This window comes from Phascolarctos cinereus, unplaced genomic scaffold (assembly GCF_003287225.1).
Source record: "Phascolarctos cinereus isolate Bilbo 61053 unplaced genomic scaffold, phaCin_HiC Scaffold_2;HRSCAF=192, whole genome shotgun sequence".
NCBI classification, from domain to species: Eukaryota; Metazoa; Chordata; class Mammalia; order Diprotodontia; family Phascolarctidae; genus Phascolarctos; species Phascolarctos cinereus.
The window spans coordinates 175,631,230-175,637,566 of NW_027555625.1; the positions used below are offsets into that span (position 1 = coordinate 175,631,230).

At 36.9% G+C, this 6,337-nt stretch overlaps 1 long non-coding RNA gene across 1 annotated transcript; it reads right to left on the reverse strand.

Annotated features, from left to right (window-relative positions):
• Positions 1–376: 376 nt before the first annotated feature.
• LOC110207640 (uncharacterized) lies at positions 377–3,572 on the reverse strand. The gene is made up of 3 exons (XR_002324259.2): positions 3,403–3,572; positions 2,318–2,388; positions 377–1,944 (listed from the first exon to the last, which is right to left on the reverse strand). It is a non-coding gene; the product is annotated as an uncharacterized LOC110207640 (long non-coding RNA).
• Positions 3,573–6,337: the final 2,765 nt, after the last annotated feature.

Sequence of the window (6,337 nt, forward strand, 5' to 3'; positions counted from 1 at the left end):
CCTTCACAATGCAGTTTCAAACTATCTTTCAAACAATTTAGCTATTACTCCTTCCCATGCAATCTAAACCTAACCAAAGTAGCCCACTTGCCATTCCCCACATACCACAGTCTGTCCTTCACTATATTTTTGCCTCTGCGCAGTTATGTAGGTGCCCCACAACTGGAAAACTGCCCCTCCTTAGTTCTGCCTGTTGGAACTCCCAATTTCAAGGCACAATATAGTGCCACCTTTTAAAAGGAGCCCTTCACAATTCCCCATTTCTTGGTGCTGTCCCCCTTCCCAGAAAGTATTTTTCTCTTTATTTTGTACTTATTTATCTGTGTACAGGTTGTTTCCCCTCCCCTGCCCCCAGTAAGACAAAAGCTCTTTGAAGTCAAGGACCATTGTGTTTTTATCTTAACTCACAGTACTTAGAACAGTGTCTGACATGTTACAGGTATTTAAACAATTCTTGTTGAATTTCCTTATTACTGTAAAATGGGGGGATTAGAGCATCTGTGAGGTCTCTTCCAGTTCCTTCAAGGCCTTCAGAGCCTGTGAGGCGATGAGCATGTGGTTCCCAGATTCAATGTGAGGAAGAAGAGGCAGAAGACCCTGAAACTGTTAGCCTCAGATCAGCAACATTCATGGGACTCAGGGTAGGATTATAAACTCAGTCTCTTCCTTTTGGTTAAGAGTGCTCTGGAAACTACCTGCTGTGGTAAAATAATGAGCTTATCATTCAATTGTTTTAAAAAGAAAAGCTACAAGAATAAGCCCCCTAGACAATGAATTCATTATCACAAAGTCAAGTCTGGGAAACCTTTGGAGCGTAATGGGATTCAAATTGATTTAAATTGACTTTTCAGCCTAGGTCTTCTTGGCAGAATGAGGTCCAAAGTTGGGTCCAAATGAGGTCCAAAGTTAGCTAAGTTGGGATCCTCCTTTGATAGAGGCTTAATGTTCCTGTCCACAAAAAGATGATAATACTTCCCCCTCTTCCCCAGACTTTATGAGTAAAATAAAAAGACTTGTCAATGGATTTCAATTGCAATACTTCAATTAGAGAAAATACTGAGTTTAAGGCTGACTACAGATAGCTGTCTGGGAAGGATTAAGTGTGTGTGTGTGTGTGTGTGTGTGTGTGTGTGTGTGTGTCTGTGTGTATGAATGCATGCTACTAAACTGAGCTGTGAATGCCTAGGGGGGAAAAATGTAACAGAAAACAAAACAAAACAAAACAGGAGAGAAAAATATTTTTTCAAGACCTTTTCCCTTTCCTTTTCAAAACTGGAGAGGAAAAAAAAAGGAAGAAAATTTTTTACTTACAAAGCTCTTTAAATTTCCAACTATAGCAAACATGATGATATTTTGAACAAACCAAGTTATTATGTAACATATTTGCATGTTCCTAAACTAAGAATGAGCTTTAGGCTTACAGAAGAGTTGTTTTTTACATTCATGGATTCAACATTTCCAGAAGTTTGACATATCTAATAAGAAGTAGGAGGATTTGGCCAGAATTAGGCCATGCTGGGCTTTCCAAGAAACTATGACTCTATCTTTTTTTTTGGGGGGGGGAAGTGGCAAAATTTTATGATCTTCATGGAAACCAGCGTACTGAAATAGGAATAAATGAACAGCAGAGCCTGAGACCCAGATGAGGATTTTCACAATTTGTGGGAGTGATTTTTCTGCATAGAGATTTTTCTTGTCTTTAAAAAAAAATGTTTTTACAACTCTCCAAATCTTCTCTGAATTTTGCTTGCAGCCTTGAGTGTTTCTGAAACAGAAAACAATGGTCTGAGTTCTTGTAACTTTCTCCTCTCTTTAAAACTCCCTTTGCTGGCAAGGGAGTGAGGTGCAATCTAAGGCCAGGTGTACATCCAGCTGCAGAGAAAGGACAATTATTCAGCTCTTTCCATCCTCCCCAAACCAAACGTGGAGGAGATTAAGAGGGGCCTGTAGGGAAAGAAGAAAAAATAATTTATAGGGATAGCAAAACTGAACAGCTTCTACATAATAATAGAATGTTAAAACTTGAGAACTTGGATGAGGATCATCTAATCAGGGGTGGGGAATGTGACCCTCTAAGTCCTCAAGTGTGGCCCTTTGACTGAATCCAAACTTCACGGAACAAATTCCCTTAATAAAAGGGTTTGTTCTGTAAAATTTGGACTCAGTCAGAAGGCTGCACCCAAGGACCTAGAAGGCTACATGTGGCCTCGAGGCTTCAACTTCCCCACCCACACCTCCAATTTTATATATGAGGAAACTGAGGCATAAGAAAGGGACAATATTTGCCTCATGTCACATAGGGACCAGAGATTCAAACCTTCATCTTCAGACTCCAAGTCCAAGGATCTTTCCTCTATTTCATGCTGCCTCAGATGGACTTGGAAGGGCCTGTCATGGAACAGAAAAGCTTTTGTGAGGATAAGGAAGTTAAACCACAAGAGTAAATAGATAGATCAGAAAGAAGCAGCAACAATAATAATTGATATTTATATAGCACTTTAAATTTCACAAAGCACCTTACACATAATAGCTAGCAATAAAAAATAACTAGCATTTAGATTTGTGAAGCACTTTACATATGTTATATTATCTAATTTGATACAACAACTTTGTGAAGTTTTATTATCTCTATTTTAAACTTGCCCATGTTCACAAAGTTCCATAGTTAGTTGCAGTTAGAGGTAAGATTTAAACTCAGGTCTGTCCTGCCTTTCAAGTTCAACACTTTCCCACTCTATTCCCTTTCTTCTCAAAGGCAGCTTTTGGCCTTTAACAAATACAGTAGACTCTTTTTTAAAGCCTAAATGATGTGAGTAATATATTACTTAGCTAAAACAAATGAATAGCCTATGAAAGATTCATCCATATATTTATCCATCTTGCCATTTGCAGAGAATTATATAAAAGGAACTATCAAAAATTTGAGATAAATATATCACAATGTCAATGCATCTGTGATCTCATTGACTTGGATTCTCCCTGCTGTATAATTCTTGTCAATGTCATTCCATAAAGGGTCTGCCTAATACACAAAGGTATTTTCTCTAGGACTTCTAATATTTAATAATAATAATAAGAGCTAGCATTTATATAGGGCCTGCTATGTACCAGGTACTTTACAAATATTATCTTACCTCCTCACAATAACCCTAGAAGGTAGGTGCCATTATCATCCCCATTTTACAGTTGAGGAAACTGAGGCAAACAGAGGTTAAGTGATTTATCCAAAATCACACAAGTAAGTGTCTGAGGATATATTTGAATTTATATCTTCCTAACTCCAAACCCAGTGCTCTATCCACTGGACTACCTAGTTGCCTATTTTGTAGGTAACAGCACAACACGCAGGGTTTCCATTTGTAGAGTCATCACTCTCACTAAGCGGCTGACCTGACTACTTACCTACTCCTACATTTTTTGGATGATACTATTTGCACCTCTTCTTGAGTGTGTCCTCATTAACAATAAGCCACAAGCTACTTATGTCTATCACGGGACTTTCCATTGTCCTTTTCTTCATCCATAATTTTGATTCTTTAAATATTGTGGTATTCTATGATTCACAGCACATAATATCACTAGAAGAAGAGAGTATTGGTATTAAAAAGATAGGTTTTTATTTCTGCATATTTTGCACAATTCCAAATATAATCCAGTCCATTTTCTTCCTCCTTTTTTTGCTCTTAATGTGAAAAAACTTTTAGGTTCTTGATATATGCATGAGAGATAACTTATTGGAAGAGATCCTTTAATGCAATTTTGCAAATGAGTGGATTCTGAACTAGTATTATTAATAGCTGCCATGTCTTACCACTTGGCAAGGAAATTATGTGTTTCTATCTGAGCTAGTTCCTGGGCTCTTTATCGTGGTAATTAACTTACCTGAGTTGATCTTCTGTAGGAAATGGTGACAATCAGAGTTAATGTCTTTATAAATATCCATTTTCACTACCAATAGCTCTCTTGAAAAGGTAAAGTTTGAGGTGTAGTAATAGTATGCCATGTCCTCTCATCTTTATTCTTCTAATTTGGTGCTGATTTTGACCTTCGCTCTAACCAGTCAATGGTTTGACTGTCTACAGACAGTCTGAAATGAAACGACTCCAGTCTTATCCTTCCTCTTAAGACAATCAGTTTTTATGTGTGATGTTGTGTTGTGCTCATCATCTATAACCCTTTTGATTCTTTTCTGGAGGAAACTATCGATATATAGACATGAGCATTCTACGGGCCTTTGACCTTTGAGTTTAATCCCAAGCTGTGTTTTCCAATATATTTTTTACTTTCCTACTTGTTACATAGCTTGAATTGGAGTTACTGGGCATCAATGTACATGTTGCATTGATTTGGAAGATTTTGTTAAGTTCTTCATAGAATTTATCTAACTTTTGATCCTTTGCAACAGATGTTAGAACAGAGGCTTCAATAATCTCCACTGTAAGGTTTTTTGGTTGTTCTTGTGTTTTGCTTCTATATACAATAAGCAATTCAAGGCAGGATGATCAATTGCCCCCATGAAATTTTCTTTCTTGTTGCATTTGGGTATATGATGAAAACAACTTTATTAGCCTCTCCAAGATTACCTATAAGCCATTGTTCCATTTGCCTGCAACTTCCTTATGTAGTCTGGTGCCATTTATGATGAGAATGTCAATATGAATGTGGTTCATTTCCTCCAGTAGCATAACTCACTGATTATTGGATAAAGTTCTAGAGCACCAACAGAGGAGTTAATGTTTATAGATAATCTAAATACTTTTTGTTTCTTAGGACCCTCTGGGGCCCTTTCTGTCACTCTGTCACTGATTGTGGAGAATTAAAAGGGGGGCTGAGAGGATTAAGGGCCATTTTGCATTTTTCTTTGTTTCATGGATTACTTTTATTGTTATTCAATTGTCTCAGTTGTGACCAACACTTTGTGACATCATTTGGGGTTTTCTTGGCAAAGATGCTGGAGTGGTTTGCCTTTCCTTCTCCAATGGATCCAGTGGATCCATTTTGTCAGGCAATCAGAGGTCAAGTTACTTTCCCAGGGTCACACAGTTAGGAAGTATCTGAAGCTTGATTTAAACTCAGGTCCTCCTAACTCCCAGTGCTCTATCCACTGAGCCACTGGCTGCCTCTCATGGATCAATATAGCCAAAGAATTTATTGCCTTGTGTTAAGCTTCTATGTTCTTAGTTAGATTTGTCTGTCCTTAAACAGCAGATACAGTCTGACATTAAACAGATTCATGATAAATTAATATATATTTTTTAAAAATCAATGAACCATGAAACCATGGAGTGTAAGAATTTAAAGAGACCTTAGAAATTATCTAGTCTAATATCTTCATTTTATAGATGAGAAAACTCAGGTCTGAGAAGATAAATAATATATTCAAAGTCACATAGCAATTAATGAGAAATGACCAAAGTATTTTTTTAAATTTAGTTAAAAGAACCTTCTTAGAGGCTGACCAAGCCCATTTTTATGACTGATTTTAAGCAAGTTAATAAGTATTCAGACACTGTTTTAAACACAGCCAAGCAAATGCTGACACTAGTTTATAGATATAACTGGTAAGTAGCAATAAGGAATTATTCATTTCCTATTTATCTTCTAGTCTCTTCAAAGTGTTAGTTAAAGGTGAAACAAATGCCAGTTTAAAAGCCTCCTAACATGTAACATCAAAACAGTTAACATCAGCTGGTTTACAGAGCCATAAATTAAGAAAAGTGAACATTTTCAAGGTTTAAAAAAATTAATAGAAATCCCACAAATTTAGAAAGGTGAAATGCATTTCACAAAAACATTTCTCACATAAGAGCTGTATTTTAAAAACTGTAATCTGTAGACTCCTTATTCATTTGCTCACTCATTCATTTATTCAAGTATCGAAAAATCATATAATAGCAAGAACACAGGACACAGAATCTAGACCCCTGGATTCAGGTCCCAATATTGACATTTTCTGTGTGACCTCCAGCAAATCACTATCCTTCCGTAGAATTTGATAAAATGAGGAGATTGAACTATTTCATCTCCAAGGTCCCTTCTAGAAGTGTCTATGATTCTGTGATTTAGGCCCTCCTGTATGCTAGTCAAATTGGACATCAAAAAGTAACAGACAGCATTTAGTTGAGGAAACAAGACTGACCTACAACATTATCTCACTTTTATCAAGCTGAGCTAGCCATTCCCTGAAAAACTGAATAGGTGGTACTTAGAATCAGAGTGACTATGTGTGTTGGAGAAGAGGAGATTAAGGGTAGACATTAAAAGACTAGAGCTTCTCACAGGCTGGTAGACCCACAATACTCAGCATGCACTTGAACTGGCCCCATAATCAATTTTT